Source organism: Heterodontus francisci, unplaced genomic scaffold (assembly GCF_036365525.1).
Source record: "Heterodontus francisci isolate sHetFra1 unplaced genomic scaffold, sHetFra1.hap1 HAP1_SCAFFOLD_43, whole genome shotgun sequence".
Taxonomy (NCBI): Eukaryota; Metazoa; Chordata; class Chondrichthyes; order Heterodontiformes; family Heterodontidae; genus Heterodontus; species Heterodontus francisci.
In genome coordinates this window covers 20,330,025-20,350,122 of record NW_027141852.1, presented here as the reverse complement: position 1 = coordinate 20,350,122, position 20,098 = coordinate 20,330,025, and the positions used below count along the sequence as shown (strand labels likewise).

The following is a 20,098-nucleotide window of genomic DNA, read 5'->3' as shown; positions in this document are numbered from 1 at the left end:
TCTGTCCCAGCTAGATACATCAATCTCCGCACAAAATTACACCCACTATCAGATTGCAAGGCACTGTGTCATTCTCACAAGAGTGCAGCCTGAACTACAAATTCTATGTCAGATGGGAAAGACAAACAGGACCTGATAGTAAAGTACAGAATTAATCTCAATAATGTTAGATTGCAGACTGAGCTACATGTTACACACTACTCCACAAAACTCATAAATGGTAAAAATGGAAGACATAGTCTTCCATTACTGCAAACTGAGCACAAGTAGGAGGAGGAGCAGGCCATTCAGCCCCTCAAGCCTGGCCCGCCATTCAATAAGATCATGGCTGATCTCTCCCATGCCTCAACTCCTCTTTTGAGCCTGCACTCCCTGAGATTTCAAAAATCTATCTGCCACCTCCTTAAATACATTTCGTGACCTAGCCTCCACAACTCTCTGAGGTACAGAATTCCAGAGATTCACCACCCTCAGAGAAAAAAATTCATACACATCTCAGTTTTAAATGTGTGCCCCCTTATTCTGTAACAATGTCCCCTTGTTCGAGATTCCCCCACCAGTGGAAATATATTCTCAACATCTACCCTGTCAAGCCCCCTTAGAATCTTATTTGTTTCAATAAGATCACCTCTCATTCTGTTCTTGATAAGACAACCCCTGCATTCCAGGAATCAGCCTCGTGAACCTTTTCTGAACTGCCTCCAATGCTAGGATATCCTTCCTTAAATACAGTGACCAAAACTGTACGCAGTACTCCACGTGTGGCCTCACCAACACCCTGTGCAGTTGTAATAAGACTTTCCTATTTTTAAACTCTCACCCCTGAGCAATAAAGGCCAAAATTCCATTTGCCTTCCTAATTATTTGCTGCACCTGCATGCTAACTTTTTGTGTTTCCTGCACAAGAACACCCAGATCCCTCTGAACTGCATTTTGAATTTTGTAGTTTTTCTCCATCTAAATAATAATCTGCCTTTTTATTCTTCCTGCCAATGTGGATTACCTCACACTTTCCCACATTGAACTCCATCTGCCAAGTTTTTGCCCACTCACTTAACATATCCCTTTACAGTTTCTTTGTGTCCTCATCACAACATGCCTTTCCACCTATTTTTGTATCGTCAGCAAATTTGGATACTCTACAATATGTCCCTTCCTCCAGGTCATTAATATAGATAGTAAATAGTTGAGGCCCTAGGACTGATCCTTGTGGCACCCCACTAAATACGGCTTTCCAACCTGAAAAAGACCATTTAATCCCGACACTCTGCCTTCTGTGTGTTAGCCAATCCTCAATCCATGCTAACACATTACCCCCAATACCCTGAGCTCCTATTTTGTGCAATAACCTTTTATGTGGCGCCTTCTGAAAATCCAAATACACTACATCTACTGGTTCCCCTTTATCCACTCTGCTTGTTATATCCTCAAAGAGCTCTAACAAGTTTGTCACACATGATTTCCCTTTCATAAAACCATGTTGACTCTGTTTGATTGCATTATGTTTTTCTAAATGTCCTGCTATTTCTTCCTCAATAATGGACTCTAGCATTTTCCCAATGACAGATGTTAAGCTAACTGGTCTATAGTTTCCTGCCTTCTGTCTCCCTCCTTTCTTGAATAAGGGCGTCGCATTAGCGGTTTTCCAATCCGCTGGCACCCTACGGAATCCAGTGAATTTTGGTATATTATGACCAATGCCCCTACTATCTCTGCAGCCACTTCTTTTAAAACCCTTGGATGGAGGCCATCAGGTCTTGGCGACTTGTCTGTCTTTAGTCCCATCAGTTTGTCCAGCACCTTTTCCCTCGTGATAGAGATTGTTACAAGTTCCTCCCTCCCATTTACACCTTGCTCATCTATTATTGTTGGGATGTTTATAGTGTCTTCCACCGTGAAGACCGATGCAAAATATTGGCTTAAATTATCTGCCATTCCCCTGTTCCATGTTATTTATTCCCCAGTCTCATCCTCTAAGGGTCCCACATGTACTTTAGCTACTCTCTTCCTTTTTATATTCAAGGATATTCGATATTCCGGAAGAATAGGGAGAAAGGAAAAGGAGGTGGGGTAGCTTTGTTATTAAAGGAAGGGATCAGTGCAGTTGTGAGGAATGATATCGGTGTAATAGATGGTGATGTAGAATCAGTTTGGGTGAAAATAAGGAATAGCAAGGGAAAGAAATCACGCATTGGAGTGGTCTATAGGCCCCCGAGCTCTTGCTGTTTGTTTTTATATTTCTTGCCAATTTACTCTCAATCAATTTTCTCTCTTTATTCATTTTTTAAGTCATGCACTGCTGGTTTCTAAAAAATTCCCATTCCTCTGGCCTAGCACTAGCTTTTGCTGCTTTGTCTGCCTTTGCTTTTGATTTGATACTCTCCTTAACTTACTTTGTTATCCTCGGGTGGTTCATCGTTCTCCTCGAGTCCTTCCTTCTGACTGGAATAAATGTTTGCTGAGTGTTATGAAATATCTGCTTAAAAGTCTGCCACTGCTCATCGACTGACTTCCCCCGTAGTCTATTTTCCCAGCCTGCTTTAGACAACTCATTCTTCCTACCACTGTAATTGCCCTTGTTCAAGTTGAAGACACTGGTTTGAGACCCCAGTTGCTCACCCTCAAACTGAATTTGAAATTCTACCATGTTATGATCACTTCCCCCTAGAGGATCCTTAACTACGAGATATCTTATTAATCCTACCTCATTACACATTACCAAGTCTAAAATAGCCTGTTCCCGGCTAGGTTCTGCAATGTTCGAAGAAACAATCCCTGATGCACTCTACAAATTCGTCTTCCATGCTACCCTTGCCAATTTGATTTGTCCAGTCTATATGAAGATTAAAATCACCCACGATAATTGCAGTGTTCTTCTTACACGCCTCCATTATTTCCTGATTAATATTTTGTCCTACAGAGGCACAACTCCTCAGGGGCCTATAGACCATTCCCATCCGTGATTTCTTCCCCTTGCTATTCCTTATTTCCACCCAAACTGATTCTACATTACCATCTATTACACCTATATCATTCCTCACAACTGCACTGATCCCTTCCTTTAACAAAGCTACCCCACCTCCTTTTCCTTTCTGCCTCTTCTTCCGGAACGTCGAATATCCTTGAACATTGAGATTCCAGTCCTGGTCATCCTGCAACCACGTCTCAGTGATAGCTATCAAATCATATTCATTTATTTCTCTGTGTGCCGTCAGCTCATCTATCTTGTTACAAATGCGATGTGCATTCAGATAAAGAGCCTGAAGCTTTGACTTATTCTCATTTTTACCTATTCTAGTTCTAATTTCTACTGTACTCTTATGCTTGTATTCTCTGTTCCTACCGGTCACACTCTGATTAATGTATGCCCCTTCACTACCCTGCACCTCTGTTCTCTCGTTACTTTTCAACTTTATAAACTTCCCTTCAATAGAACCCTCCACCCCACTATTTAGTTTGAAGCCTTATCTACAAGCCTAGTTGTACGATTCGCCAGGCCACTGGTCCCAACATGGTTCAGGTGCAGCCCATCCCAATGGAACAGCTCTCTCTTTCTCCAGTACTGGTGCCAGTGTCCCATGAATTGGAACTCATTTCTCCCACAAAAATCTTTGAGCCACGCATTTACCTCTCTAATCTTATTTACCCTGTGCCAATTTGCACGTGGCTCAGATAGTAATCCGGAGATTATTACCTTTGTGGTTCTGCTTTTTAATTTAGCCTCAAGCTGCTCATAGTCCCTCAGCAGAACCTCTTTCCTAGTCCGACCTATGTTGTTGGTATCTATGTGGATCACAACAACTGGATCCTTTCCTTCCCACTCCAAATTCCTCTCTCGCCCGGAAAAGATGTCCTTAACCTTGGCACCAGGTAGGCAACACAATCTTCGGGACTCTCTATATCTTTGCTGTGGATAACAGTATCTATTCCCCTAACTATGCTATCCCCTATGACTACAATATTTCTCTTTTCTCCCCCCACTTGAATGGCGCTCTGAACCAGGGTGGTCAGTTCACTCATCCTCCCTGCAGCCTGTGCCCTTATCCACATTGGAAGCAAAAATCTCGTACCTATTGGATAAGGGCACTGGCTGAGGCTCCTCCAAAGCTAAATTCTGGATCCCCATACCTGCCTCACTCGCAGTCACACCCTCCTGTCCCTGACCATGGTCCAAATTGGATGTAATTAATCTAAGGGGTGTGACTGTCTCCTGAAACAGTGTCCAGGTAACTTTCGCCCTCCCTGATGCGTCGCAGTGTCCACAGCTCGGACTCCAGCTCATCAACTCTGAGCCAAAGTTCCTCAATCAGCTAACACTTGCTGAAGATGTGGTCACCGTGGATTGCATCGGCGTCCACCAGCTCCCACATACTACAGCTGTAACACATCGCCTGCCCAGCCATCTCTATTCTATTTAATTAATTAATTTGGATTGCAGTATTTAAAAAAAAACATTTAATTGTAATCTTAACCTGTAATGACATCTCCTGATTTAAATCACTTGGCCAAAACAAAACAGACATGGAAGAAATACCCGCCAATCACTTACCGGCTCTCCTGTGATGTCACACTTCGATTATTGCTGGTCAAGCAGGTCCACAGAACTGAACAGAGCTCTTGCCACCGACACTGTCACTGCTTCTGGTCTCGGGCCTCGGCTCACTGCTCTTTATACCCAGGCTCCTCTCGCCACCGACACTGTCACTGCTTCTGGTCTCGGGCCTCGGCTCACTGCTCTTTATACCCCAGCTCCTCTCGCCATCGACACTGTCACTGCTTCTGGTCTCGGGCCTCGGCTCACTGCTCTTTATACCCCAGCTCCTCTCGCCACCGACACTGTCACTGCTTCTGGTCTCGGGCCTCGGCTCACTGATCTTTATACCCCAGCTCCTCTCGCCACCGACACTGTCACTGCTTCTGGTCACGGGTCTCGGCTCACTGCTCTTTATACCCCAGCTCCTCTCGCCACCGACACTGTCACTGCTTCTGGTCTCGGGCCTCGGCTCACTGCTCTTTATACCCCAGCTCCTCTCGCCACCGACACTGTCACTGCTTCTGGTCTCGGGCCTCGGCTCACTGCTCTTTATACCCCAGCTCCTCTCGCCACCGACACTGTCACTGCTTCTGGTCTCAGGCCTCGGCTCACTGCTCTTTATACCCCGGCTCCTCTCGCCACCGACACTGTCACTGCTTCTGGTCTCGGGCCTCGGCTCACTGCTCTTTATATCCCAGCTCCTCTCGCCACCGACACTGTCACTGCTTCTGGTCTCGGGCCTCAGCTCACCGCTCTTTATACCCAGGCTCCTCTCGCCACCGACACTGTCACTGCTTCTGGTCTCGGGCCTCGGCTCACCGCTCTTTATACCCCAGCTCCTCTCGCCACCGACACTGTCACTGCTTCTGGTCTCGGGCCTCGGCTCACCACTCTTTATACCCCGGCTCCTCTCGCCACCGACACTGTCACTGCTTCTGGTCTCGGGCCTCGGCTCACTGCTCTTTATACCCCAGCTCCTCTCGCCACCGACACTGTCACTGCTTCTGGTCTCGGGCCTCGGCTCACTGCTCTTTATACCCCAGCTCCTCTCGCCACCGACACTGTCACTGCTTCTGGTCTCAGGCCTCGGCTCACTGCTCTTTATACCCCGGCTCCTCTCGCCACCGACACTGTCACTGCTTCTTTTCTCTGGCCTCGGCTCACTGCTCTTTATACCCCAGCTCCTCTCGCCACCGACACTGTCACTGCTTCTGGTCTCGGGCCTCAGCTCACCGCTCTTTATACCCAGGCTCCTCTCGCCACCGACACTGTCACTGCTTCTGGTCTCGGGCCTCGGCTCACTGCTCTTTATACCCCAGCTCCTCTCGCCATCGACACTGTCACTGCTTCTGGTCTCGGGCCTCGACTCACCGCTCTTTATACCCCGGCTCCTCTCACCACCGACACTGTCACTGCTTCTGGTCTCGGGCCTCGGCTCACTGCTCTTTGTACCCCAGCTCCTCTCGCCACCGACACTGTCACTGCTTCTGGTCTCGGGCCTCGGCTCACTGCTCTTTATACCCCGCCTATCACCTGACCTTACATACCGGGACATAAAACATATCGTAAGATGAAAGGACACAGACCTGAAACCTTAATTGTGTTTCACTCTCCACATTTGCTGCCTGAAGGCCTGAGTATTTGCAGCACTTTTGTTTTTTTTTCAAATTTCCAGCAGCTGCAGAATTTTGCTTTTGTTTTCGGGTTAAAGCAACACTGCATTGTGAGGTGAGAGTGACTGCCTTTGACATCAAGGCAGCCTTTGTCCGTGTATGGTACCATGGAGCCCAAGCAAAACTAGAGTAAATGGGAATCAGGAGTAAAACTCTCCGCTGGTTGGAGTCAGACCTAACACAAAGGAATATGGCTATGGTTGTTCAGGTCAATCATCTCAGTCACAGGACATTACTGCTGGAGTTCCTCAGGCTAGTGTTCTAGGCCCAACCATCTTCAGCTGCTTCATCAATGACCTTCCCTCCATCACAAGGCCAGAAGTGGCGATATTCACAATGTTCAGCACCATTCGTGACTCCTCAGATAGCCCATGATCAGATGCAGTAAGACCTGGTCAACATCCAGGCTTGGGCTGATGAGTGGCAGTAACATTCATGCCACATAAGTGCCAGGCAATGACCATCTCAAATAAGAGAGAATCTAATAATCTCTCCTTGATGATCAATGGCATTACCATCACTGAATCCACCACCATCAACATCCTGGAGGTTACCATTGACCAGAAACTGAACTGGACCAGCCACATAAATGCTGTGGCTACAACAGCAGGTCTGCTAGGAACAACAGCTAGGAACTCTGTGGCGAATAACTCACCTCCTGTCTCCCCACACATGTCCACCATTTACAAGGCACAAGTCAGGAGTGTGATGCAATACTCTCCACTTGTCTGGATAAGTGCAGCTCCAACAACACTCAAGTAGCCTGTTTGATTGCCCCCATCCGCCACCTTCAACATTCATCACCGATGCACAGTGGCAGCAGTGTGTACCATCTACAAGATGCACTGCAGCAACTCACCAACGCTCCTTCGACAGCACCTTCCAAACCCGCAACCTCTACTACCTAAAAGGACAAGGGTAGCAGATGCATGGGAACACCAAGTTCCCCTGCAAGCCACAAACCATCCTGACTTGGAACTATATCGCCATTCCTTCATTGTCGCTGGGTAAAAATCCTGGAACTCCCTTCCAAACAGCACTGTTGGTGTTCCGACATCTCAAGGACTGCAGCGGCTCAAGAAGGCAGCTCACTACCACTTTGTTTAGGGCAATTTGGAATGGACAATGAATGCTGGCATAGCCAGTGATGCCTACATCCCATGAACAAATGAAAAAAGTGAGGAAATAATGAACGGCTTTTATAAAGTACAAGGAGGCATGTTTACTTTTGTGGTGAAACAAGAGCCAAAAATATAAAATCGCCATTCATAAAACCAATGAGGAATTCATGAAATATGTATTTATGTAGTGAATGGTTAGAAGCTGGGATTTGCTATCACAGGGAGAGGTTGAGGCAAATAGTATCGATGCAGGGAAGGTGGAACAAGTGTATGGGGAGAAAGGAATTGAGAGATATACATATCGGACTTTATTTATCTTTCATTCATATGAAGCAAGATGGTTGGAAATATATGTAGAGCATAGAGCAGTTGGAACAATCCCAGTGCAGTGTTTTGTCTGGATGGATAAACTGCATTTATTTTAATGCAAGAAGCCTTACAGGTAAGGCAGATGAACTCAGAGCATGGATCGGTACATGGGATTGTGATATTATAGCTATTACGGAATTGTAGTTGAGGGATGGGCAGGACTGGCAGCTCAATGTTCCGGGGTACCGATCCTTCCGGTGTGACAGAGGTGGAGGTAAGAGAGGAGGGGGAGTTGCACTATTGATTAGGGAAGACATCACGGCAGTACTTAGAGAGGATATCCCGGGGTGAATGTTCAGTGAGGCCAAATGGGTAGAACTTAGAAATAAGAAAGGGGTGATCCCTTTGATGGGATTATACTATAGACCCCCCAATAGTCAGAGGGAAGTGGAGGAGCATATAGGTAGGGAAATCACAGATAGGTGTAGGAATTATAGGGTTGTAATAATAGGTGATTTTAACTTCCCTCATATTGACTGGGACTGCCTTCGTGCTAAGGGATCAGATGGGAAGAATTTTTTAAATGTGTCCAGGATAGTTTTCTGAAGCAGTATGTGGATGGCCCGACTAGAGAAGGGGCTACACTCGACCTCCTCTTAGGAAATGAGGATGGGCAGGTGGTTGATGTGTCAGTGGGGGAGCACTTTGGGACCAGTGAACATAATTCTATTAGCTTCAAGATAGTTATGGAAAAGGATAGGACTGGTCCTCAGGTTGAAGTCATAAATTGGGGGAAGGCTAATTTTGATGGCATCAGACAGGAATTCTCAAAAGTTGAATGGGAGAGGTTGTTTACAGGTAAAGGGACGTCTGGCAAGTGGGAGGCTTTTAAAAGTGAGATAGGAAGAGTTCAGGGCCAGCATGTTCCTGTTAGATGGAAGGGCAAGGCTGGCAAGTTTAGGGAACCTTGGTTGACGAGGGATATTGAGGGTCTGGTCAGGACAAAGAAGGAGGCACATGTCAGGTATAGGCAGCTGGGATCGAGTGAGTCCCTCGAGGAGTATAGGGGATGTAGGACTACACGTAAGAAGGAAATAGGAAATTTGGAGGGTCGCCACATGACCAGAAGGACGTGGAGGCTTTGGAGAGGGTATAGAAGAGGTTTACCAGGATGTTGCCTGGTCTGGAGGGCATCAGCTATGAGGAGAGGTTGGAAAAACTCATTGTTTTCACTGGAACGACGGAGGTGGAGGGGCGACATGATAGAGGTTTTCAAAGTTATAAGCGGCATGGACAAAGTGGATAGTCAGAAGCTCTTTCCCAGGGTGGAAGAGTCAGTTGCTAGGGGACATAGGTTTAAGGTGAGAGGGGCAAAGTTTAGAGGGGATGTGCGAGGCAAGTTCTTTACACAGAGGTTGGTGAGTGCCTGGAACTTGCTGCCGGGGGAAGTGGTGGAAGCAGGTACGATAGCGACGTTTAAGAGGCATCTTGACAAATACATGAATAGGAAGGGAATAGAGGGATACGGTCCCCGGAAGTGCAGAAGGTTTTAGTTTAGGCAGGCATCAAGATCGGCGCAGGCTTGGAGGGCCGAATGGCCTGTTACTGTGCTGTACTGTTCTTTGTTCTTTGAAAAGGGGCCATGAGATTTCCCTGGCAGATAATATAAAGGAGAATCCTAAAAGATTCTATAAGTATATTAAGAGTAAGAGGGTAGCTAGGGGGACAGTTGGTCCCCTTAAGGATCAGTGTGGCAATCTATGTGTGGAGCCACAGGAAATGGGCGAGGTCTTAAATGAATATTTTTCGTCCGTATTTACCGTGGAGAAGGTCATGGAATCTAGTGAGTTCAAGGGAGGGAACAGCAATATCCTGGAGCATATCAACATTACAAAGGAGGTGGTGTTGGAGGTTTTGAAGTGCATTAAGGTGGATAAATCCTCAGGGTCTGACCAGGTGTATCCTAGGATGCTATGGGAAGCAAGGGAGGAGATTGCTGGGGCCCTGGCAGAGATTTTTGTATCATCGTTAGCCACGTCTGAGGTACCGGAAGACTGGAGGATAGCTGATGTTGTGCCTTTATTTAAGAAGGGCTGCAGGGATAAGCCAGGGAACTGCAGGCCGGTGAGCCTTACATCAGTGGAGGGAAAGTTATTGAAAGGGATTCTGAGAGACAGGATTTATATGCATTTGGAAAGGCATGGTCTGATTAGGGATAGTCAAAATGGCTTTGTGCGTGGGAAATCATGTCTAATGAATTTGATTGAGTTTCTCGAGGAGGTGACCAAGAGGATTGATGAGGGCAGAGCGATGGACGTTTTCTACATGGACTTTAGCAAGGCCTTTAGCAAGGCCCCGCAAGGTAGGCTGGTCCGGAAGGTTCGAACACATGGGAACCAGGGTAAGCTAGCAAATTGGATACAAAATTGGCTTGGTGATTGGAGGCAGAAGGTGGTAGTGGAGGGTTGTTTTTCCGATCGGAGGCCGGTGACCAGTGGTGTGCCGCAGGGGTCGGTGCTTTGCCCTCTGTTTGTCATATATATTAATGACTTAGATGTGATAGTTGGGGGCATGATTAGTAAGTTTGCAGATGACACCAAAATTGGTGGTATAGTGGACAGTGAAGAAGGTTGTCTAATGTTACAACAGGATATAGATAAACTGGGAAAGTGGGCAAGGGATTGGCAAATGGAATTTAACGCAGACAAGTGTGAAGTGATGCATTTTGGGAAGTTAAACCAGGGCAGGACATATATAGTGAATGGCAGGGCCTTGGGGAGTGTTGTTGAGCAGAGAGACCTTGGGGTGCAAGTACATAGTTCCCTGAAAGTAGCAACACCGGTAGACAGGATGGTGAAGAAGGCATATGGCATGCTTGACTTCATCGGCTGAGGCATTGAGTACAAGACTTGGGACAACATGTTACAGTTGTACAAAACGTTGGTTAGGCTGCATTTGGAGTACGGTGTGCAGTTCTGGTCGCCACACGACAGGAAAGATGTGATTAAGCTAGAGAGGGTGCAGAAAAGATTCACAAGGATGTTGCCTGGTTTGGAGGGCTTGAGTTATAAAGAGAGATTGGATAGGCTGGGTCTGTTTTCCCTGGAGCAAAGGAGGCTGAGAGGAGACATGATAGAGGTATATAAAATTATGAGGCATAGGTGGGTGGACAGCCAGAGTCTGTTTCCCATGGTAGGGGTGACTAAAACTAGACGGCATAGATTTAACGTGAGAGGGAGGAGGTTTAAAGAGGATCAAAGGGGTAAATTTTTCACACAAAGAGTAGTGGGTATCTGGAATGAGCTGCCTGAGGTGGTGGTGGAGGCAGGAACAGTAGCAACATTTAAGAGGCATCCGGACAGGTACTTGAATGAGCAAGGCATAGAGGGATATGGAATTAATGCAGGCAGGTGTGATTAGTATGGATGGGCATTATGGTCGGCATGGACGCGGTGGGCTGAAGGGCCTGTTTCTATGCCGTATGACTCTATGACTCTATGGATCTGCCCAGAACACTTGTGATGCAGGAGCTGGGAGCTTCAGTACTTCGGTGGAGGCAGATACTGACACTGGTCTACATTTGTGGCTGTTATTAATGATTATTCATTGAGAAATTTAATTCATCTGATATTTTGCACCGCATCCGTTCTTGAGTTATAAGATATACTTTTTCTTCATGCAGGCAGATACTTGAAGGAATTGTGATGGTTCCTGCACTTGAGGCACAAGGAACTGTGCAGCCAGCTCCTCTCTCACACAGTAGGTACATTATCACTCAGAGTACAGAGGCACAGACAGTTCATCAGGTCCCTAGTCTCAGACTGCAGAAGTAGTCAGGCTCACATTGATCCCAAGTTCCAGAGGCACATTCTCAATCCAACAATCAAACAAAGCAGGAGAGAAAGAGGTTGTTTCCATTTCACCCCAATTCAGTCCCATTGACAGTCAGATACCTCAATCCCAGGTCAAAATCACACCCACGAGCAGATTGAAATGCAATGTGTCAGTCTAAATATAATGCAGACTTAGCTAGCAATTAAATATCAGATAGAATTGGCCCACGGTACTGATTGAATGGCACAGAATCTGACCGAATGATATAGCCTGAAATTTAAATTAAGTACCATACCCAAAGCTCACACCCATGATAAAGGATGTTTAAATATCCCCATAGTGTACCTTGAGTGACATACAAGTCCAACATTTTTTACAGTGAAAGCTTCAAAGGTGCTGAAAGATACTGTAACCTGAGACACAAATTAGATACCAGTTCAGAACTCACCCACACCGTGAAATTGAAAGATGCAGTATAAATTCCAATAGTGCAGATTGATCTAAACATTGCCAATCCAAAAATTACATACAGTATTAGATTGAGCAAAACTGATATGAAGTGTAAACTGTGATATAAATTAGATGCCTGTACAGAACTCATCCAGACTGCGGAATTGAAAAATACAAAGACAGAGATACACATTATTTACCAGTCAAAAAATTCATACATTATCAGAGTGAAACAGATTATCAATTCCATTTGTGTATACTGAAATCCACATTACAAACCAGTAAAAAATCTCAGAGGTATGGTGATTTTGTGGTTACTTTACAGGACGAGTAATCCAGAAGTCTCCACGAATGGTCCAAAGACATGAGTTCAAATTCCACTAAAGCAGCTGGGTAATTTATAGAATCATAGAAAGTTGAAGGCACAGAAAGAGGCCACTTGGCCCATTGTGTCTGTGCCAGATGAAAAACATTCTACCCATTCGAATCCCACCTTCCAACATTTGGTCCGCAGCCCTGCAGATTATGGCATTTGAGGTGCATATCCAGACTCCTTTTGAATGAGTTGAAGGTTTCTGTCTCAACTCCCCTTTCAGGCAGTGAGTTCCAGACCCTCACCACCCTCTGGTTGAAAAAACATTTCCTCTTCTCTCCTGTAACCTTTCTCCCAATCACTTAAAATCTATGCCCCTAGTCACTGATCTCTCTGCTAAGGTGAATAGACCCTTCACCTCAACTCTATCCAGACCCCTCAAAATTTTGTACATTTCAGTCTTCTCTGCACCAAGGAGAAAAGCCCCAGCCTATCCAATCTTTCCTCATAGCTGCATTTTTCCAGTCCCGGCAACATCCTCGTAAATCTCCTCTGTACCCTCTCTAGTGCAATTACATCCTTTCTGCAATGAGATGATCACAACTGCACACAGTACTCATGTTGTGGCCTGACTAATGATTTATACAGTTACAGCACAACCTCCCTGCTCTTATATTCTATACCTCGGCTCATAAAGAAAAGGATTCCACATACCTTCTGACCACATTATCGACCTGTCCTGCTACCTTCAGGGATCTGTGGACATTTACTCCAAGGTCCCTCACTTTCTCTACACCTATCAGCATTTTCTTATTAATCGTGTCTTCCTTTGCCTTGTTTGACCTCCCCAAATGCTTCACCACACACTTCTCCAGGTTGAATTCCATTTGCCATTTTTCTGCCCACCTGACCAGACCATCAATATCTTTCTGCAGCCTACAGCTATCCTCCATGCTATTTACCAGATGACCAATCTTTGTGTCATCTGCAAATTTCTTGGATCGTGACCCACACGTTTACGTCCATGTAGACTACATCAACTGCACGACCCTCGTCTATCTTCCTTGTTACTTCTTCAAAAAATTCAATCAAGTTGGTCAGACAGGATCTTCCCATAACAAATCCATGCTGACTATGCTTGATTTATCTGTGCCTTTCTAAGTGACAGTTTATCCTGTCGCTCTGAATGGTTTCCAATAATTTGCTCACTACTGAGGTTAGTCTGGCTGGCCTGTAATTATTCGGTCTATCCCTCACTCCCTTTTTAAACAGATGTACAACGTTAGCAGTTCTCCAAAACCACACCTGTATCCAGTGAGGACTGGAAAATGATGGTCAGACCTTCTGCTGTTTCCTCTCTTTCTTCTTTTAACAGCCTGGGGTACTTTTCATCCTGCCCTGGTGATTTATCAACTTTCAAATACACTAATCCTATTAATATGTCCTCTCTCCCTCTGTTGATCACATCCAATACTTCACACCGCTCTTCCTTAACAACAACACCTGCATCGTCCCCTCTCTTTTGTGAAGACAGATGCAAAGTATTCATTAAGAACATTACCAACATCTTCTGCCCCTACACACAAGTTACCTTTCTGGTCTTTTATGGGCCATACAATTTCCTTAGTTATCCTTTTACTCTTAATGTATTGATCAAACATCTCTGGGTTCACCTTGATTTTGATTGCCAATATTCTTTCATGCTTTCTCTTCAGTTTCCTAATTTCATTTTTGATTTCCCCCCTCCACATTCTATACTCCTCTTGGTTTTCTGCAGTATTGAGTTCTCTGTGTCGGGCATAAGCTTTCCTTTACTGCCTTATTATACCCATAAGCTCCTTGACATCCATGGGGCTCTAGATTTGGCCGTCCCACCCTTTTTCTTTGTGGGAACATGTTTACTCTGAACCCCTTGAATCTCCCGTTTGAATTCTTCCCACTGCTCTGACACTGATTTACCTTCAAGTAGCTGTTTCCAATCCACTTTCGCTGAATCACTCCTCAGCTTCGTAAAGTTGTCCTTGCCCCAATTGATAACTCTAACTCCTGTTGTACCCTTGTCCTTTCCATAATTATGTTAAAACTGACTGAATTATGATCACTCCCAACAAAATGCTCTCCCACTGCCACTCCTTCCACCTGCCCATCTTCATTTCCTAAAACTAAGTCTAAAACTGCACCCTCTCTTGTTGAACTTGCTACATATTGGCTAAAAATGTTCTCCCGAATGCAGCTCAAGAATTCTGCTCCCTCAATTCTTTTCATATTAAAACTATCCCAGTTCATGTTGGTTAAAATCCCCTACTATTTTTTTATTTTTTTATTTCCAAAATATACTTTATTCATAAAAATCTGTAAAAATTACATTGCCAAACAGTTTCCAAACAGCACGAAAAAATACAAACATTGCAAAAGAGATCTGTTTCTTTCAATAATGTCATGAGTTTCTTCCCAACCCTTCCGTTTCACAATTGTCATGTCAATTGCAGTTTTACATTTACAGCAATTGAGAATATTAACGATACAGTTCGAGGGGCCTCCCATGGTTCCAGCCCCTCAGTCCAGCTTGGTGGGGGAACCTTACACTGTGGTCTTTCCCCATTGAGCCTTTGCTGCTGCTGCCCCAAGCTTCAGTGCGTCCCTCAGCACGTAGTCCTGGACCTTGGAATGTGCCAGTCTGCAACATTCGGTGGTGGACAACTCTTTGCGCTGGAAGACCAGCAAGTTTCGGGCAGACCAAAGGGCGTCTTTCACCGAATTGATAGTCCTCCAGCAGCAGTTGATGTTTGTCTCGGTGTGCGTCCCTGGGAACAGCCCGTAGAGCACAGACTCCTGTGTTACAGAGCTGCTTGGGATGAACCTTGACAAAAACCACTGCATCTCTTTCCACACCTGCTTTGCAAAGGCACATTCCAGGAGGAGGTGGGCGACCGTCTCTTCCCCACCACAGCCAACGCGGGGGCACTCTGCGGAGGGGGCGAGACTTCGGGTGTGCATGAAGGATCTGATGGGGAGGGCCCTTCTCACCACCAGCCAAGCTACGTCTTGGTGCTTGTTTGAAAGTTCTGGTGATGAGGCATTCCGCCAAATGACTTTGACGGTCTGCTCGGGGAACCATCCGACAGGATCCACCGTTTCCTTTTCCCGTAGGGCCTTGAGGGCATTCCGTGCAGACCACTGCCTGATGGACCGGTGGTCAAAGGTGTTTTTCCGCAGAAACTGCTCCACGAAGGATAGGTGGTACGGCGCCGCCCAACTGCATGGTGCGTTCCGCGGCAATGTGACCAGGCCCATCCTTCGCAACACCGGGGACAGATAGAACCTCAGCACGTAGTGACACTTGGAGTTTGCGTACTGGGGATCTACACATAGCTTGATGCAGCCGCACATGAAGGTGGTCATCAGGATGAGGGCCACGTTGGGTACATTTTTCCCGCCCATGTCCAGAGATTTGAACATCGTGTCCCTCCAGACCCGGTCCATTTTAGATCCCCAGACGAAGCAGAAAATGGCTCGGGTGACTGCCACGGCGCAGGAGTGAGGTATGGGCCAGACCTGCGCCACGCAGAGCAACAACGTGAGCGCCTCGCACCTGATGACCAGGTTCTTACCCACAATGGAGAGAGATCGCTGCCCCCACATGCCCAACTTTTGTCGTACCTTGGCTACTCGCTCCTCCCAGGTTTTGGTGCACGCCCCGGCACTTCCGAACCATTTCCCCAGCACCTTCAGGTAATCTGACCTGACGGAGAAGGGGACAAAGGATCGGTCAGCCCAGTTCCCAAAGAACATGGCCTCGCTCTTGCCGTGGTTAACTTTGGCTCCCGAGGCCAGTTCGAACTGGTCGCAGATGCTCATCAGTCTGCGCACGGACAGCGGATCCGAGCAGAAGACGGCGACGTCATCCATGTACAGGGAGGATTTGACCTGAGTGCCTCCGCTGCCTGGGATTGTCACCCCTCTTATGCTCGCATCCTTCCTAATAGACTCAGCAAAGGGTTCAATACAGCAAACAAACAAGACCGGGGACAGAGGGCAGCCCTGTCTGACTCCAGATTTGATCGGGAAACTTTCCAATTCCCACCCGTTGATTTACACTGCGCTACTGATGTTTGTGTAGAGCAGTTGGATCCAATTGCAGATTCCCTCCCCAAACCCCATTTTGGAAAGCACGTCCATCATGTAGGTGTGCGATATCCTGTCAAAAGCCTTCTCCTGGTCCAGGCTGATGAGGCAGGTGTCCACCCTCCTGTCCCGTACGTAGGCGATCGTATCCCTGAGTAGCGCGAGACTATCAGAGATCTTCCTGCCGGGTACAGTACAGGTCTGATCGGGGTGAATCACCAACTCCAGAGCAGACTTGACTCGACTGGCTATGACTTTGGACAGAATCTTGTAATCAACATTAAGCAGTGAGATGGGCCGCCAATTTCTGATTTCTGCCCTCTCCCCCTCCTGCTTGTAAATGAGGGTGATGATGCCTTTTCTCATGGTCTCTGACATGCTGCCGGCCAGGAGCATACTCTCGTATACTTCCAGCAGGTCCGGGCCGACCCAGTCCCACAGGACCGAGTACAACTCGACCGGTAAGCCGTCGCTCCCGGGGGTTTTACTCGTCTCGAAAGACTCGACGGCCTTTGTCAGCTCGTCCAGAATTAGCGGCTTGTCCAGTCTCTCCCTCCTGCTGTCATCTAGGACCTCTGTGATAGATGACAGGAAGGACTGGGAGGCTCTGCTGTCTGTGGGCTTCGCGTCATACAGCCCAGCATAAAAGGATTTGCTGATCCTTAGTATGTCGGACTGCGAAGACGTTACCGAGCCATCTTCTTCCTTCAGGCTGCTGATAACAGAGCTCTCTCTGTGTACCTTTTGGAAGAAGTAACGCGAGCACGTCTCATCCTGCTCGATGGAGTGGACTCTGGACCGGAAGATGATCTTGGAGGCCTCCTTGGCAAAGAGCGAGGCCTGCTGGCTCTTCACCTCTTGGAGGTCCTCCTTGACCTCGACCCCCATTGACTGCAACCGGAGTAGATTTTGCATAATTTTCTGGAGTCGGGACAGTTCCCTCTGTCTCTCTCTCGCCTTCTGAACACCTTTGTGGATGAAGAACCTCTTGATGTTCTCCTTTATCGCTTCCCACCAGTGAACTGGAGACTCAAAGAGGGGTTTCACCGTCCTCCAACCTTTGTAATCTCTTTTGAGTTCCTCAACGTTCTCTGGGGTCAGCAGTGTCGCATTGAGCTTCCACGTCCCTCTGCCAACCCGCTGGTCGTCCTGTAAGTGACAGTCGGCCAGTAAGAGGCAGTGGTCGGAGAAGAACACCGGCTTGACGTCGGTGGATCCGACCGTGACAGCACGGGACACAAACAGGAAGTCAATCCTGGAACGAGCAGACCCGTCCGATCTTGACCATGTGTATCTGCGCTGCGCTCCGTCTGCAGGTTTGCTGAAGACGTTGTGCAGTTTGGCATCCTTAATTGTTTCTACTAGGAATCTGGACGTAGCGTCCAGTTTGCTGTCGTCACTGCCGGATCGTCCAGCCGCATCGATGATGCAGTTGAAGTCACCGCCTAGGATGACTGGCCTGGACGTCGCCAGCAGCAGTGGGAGCTGCTGGAAGACGGTCAGCCGCTCGCTGCGTTGTACCGGGGCGTACACGTTGATCAACCGGAGCGGAGCGTTGTTGTACATCACGTCTGCTACGAGGAGGCGGCCGCCCACCACCTCCTTAACTTCGGAGATGGTGAAGTTACCTCCCCGCAGCAGAATACCCAGGCCGGAGGAACGGCAGTCATTACCCCCCGACCAGATCGATGGCCCGTGGGACCACCATCGCGACCACTGCCTGTAGGTGCTGAGGTGTGGTATTCCACACTCCTGCAGAAACAGTAGGTCAGCTTTGACCTTGGCAAGGTAATCCAAGGTTGAAACACATCGCGTAGTAGATTTAATGCGACGCACATTAATGGAAGCAATTCTTACACCCATTTTTTACTAAAGATTAGTTGTTGCTTCCCATACCATTTGTCCTCGCTAGTCCCAGTCCTAACCCTTCGGGATGTTCCTGCATACCCATCGTATGCGCAAGCAGTTTCACGTTGGTTGGGCTCAGAAACCCCTCCTGATTTTTCATGCAGGGTTTGTGCCGCTCGGGTGACATCGGGGGGTCTTGTAGGCAGAGAGGATTGGGTTGTCCTCAGCTGCTTCCATCTGTTCCTCCTCTAAAACATCACAGCTCCCGGTCTCCCGGAGCTCAGGTGCGCCAGACGTGTCTTTGCTCCCGGTGTCGCAGAGCTGAGATGCGTTGGCCTCTTCGTTACGTGTCGGGCATTGGGGTTTGGGCATGCCGGGCCCATCACAGCTTCCAGTGCCCGGGGGCTGGGATGCTTTATCATCCATCTCGGAGTTCTGCCGCCTCTTTTGAAGGGGCTGTCGTTCCAGCATTTCCCCGTCCAGTGAAGAGGAGTTGTTGCAGTCTGATTCAGAAGAGAGCCTCCTCTTGCCACTGGTTTGGGTGGTGGCTTTGGGATGTTTTTTCTTTGTGGTTTTCCCTGTTTGGGTGGTGGCTTTGGGATGTTTTTTCTTTGTGGTTTTCCTCTGGACCACTTGCCACTGACCTGCTTGTCCATCTGCTGCCTCCTCCTCCATTGATTCTGTCTGTGGAGGAGGGGTTTCCGGGCGCTGGATAGGTGCTGGGTCGTTGGTTTCAGCTGCCTCCCCTTCCTTCTCAGGCTGAATTTCCTCACTGCGGAGAAGGTTGCTGGTCTCCTTTCGGACAGCGGACGCCTTCATCGAACCTTCGCCCGGCCATTCCTTGGACCTTGCCGCCTGAGCATAGCTGAGACAATGTTTGGGGCAGGTCTTGTAGAGATGGCCTGCCGCACCGCACAAGTTGCAACACTTCGTCTGCTTACAGTCCTTGGTCTGATGGCCTTCCTCCTTGCAGTTCTTGCAAACAACCGTGCTGCAGTTGGCTGCCATGTGACCAGATTTGCCACAGGTGCGGCAAACTCTGGGCTGCCCAGCGTAGACCAAGAAGCCTCGACTTCCCCGATAGCAAAGCTGGAGGGAGGGTGGATGATGGCTCCACTGGGATCTACCTTCAAGGTCACCTTGACCTGCCGCTTGCTGGTCCAGATCCCAAAGGGGTCCTTGACATCAGAGTTGCTGCCGGCCACCTCGACGTACCTGGCGAGAAAGGTGAGTACATCCACCACCGGAACATGGGGGTTGTAGAGGTGAATCGTCACCACCCGGTCCCGTTGTGACGGAAGCGTGAAGAGCGGCTCCGCTGTGAGGATCGACAGTGGAGCCCGGTCCCCTTTCTCCTTGAACGCCTTCAGGAACTTGATGCATCCCGCCACGTTCCGGAACGTCACTTCGAAGTATCCACTGCTGGGGAAATCCTGCAGGCAGAAGACGTCCGTCGCTTGAAATCCGCAGCAATCGAAGAGAATTTTCTTGATGAACAAGGTGCGATCGACTGGTGCATCTCCTTCCTTGTCCGTCACGAACACCCGAACTGTGTTGCGCACTCCCTGGCCCGAAGCTCGAAAATTGGTTATAGCCATTTTACTCAAAGCTTCCCCATAATCACGCTTCGGTTAAACCTCATTAGCTACGATATTGCCACTGCGCAAAACTCAAATCCCCTACTATTACTGCTCTATTGTTCTTGCACTTCTCAGAGATTTGCCTACATATCTGCTGTTCTATCTCCCACTGACTGTTTGGGGGTCCACAGTACACTCAGTGTACTATGATTGCCACTTTTTTTGTTCCTTAGCTCGATCCATATAGTCTCATCTGATAAACCTTACAACATATCATCCCTCCTCACAGCTGTAATAGTTTCTTTGGCCAA

General features: G+C 47.7%; 1 pseudogene; it reads right to left on the bottom strand.

The window, feature by feature from the left end:
• Positions 1–19,821: 19,821 nt before the first annotated feature.
• Positions 19,822–19,878, bottom strand: LOC137365042 (U4 spliceosomal RNA; annotated as a pseudogene).
• Between the last annotated feature and the right edge of the window lie 220 nt (positions 19,879–20,098).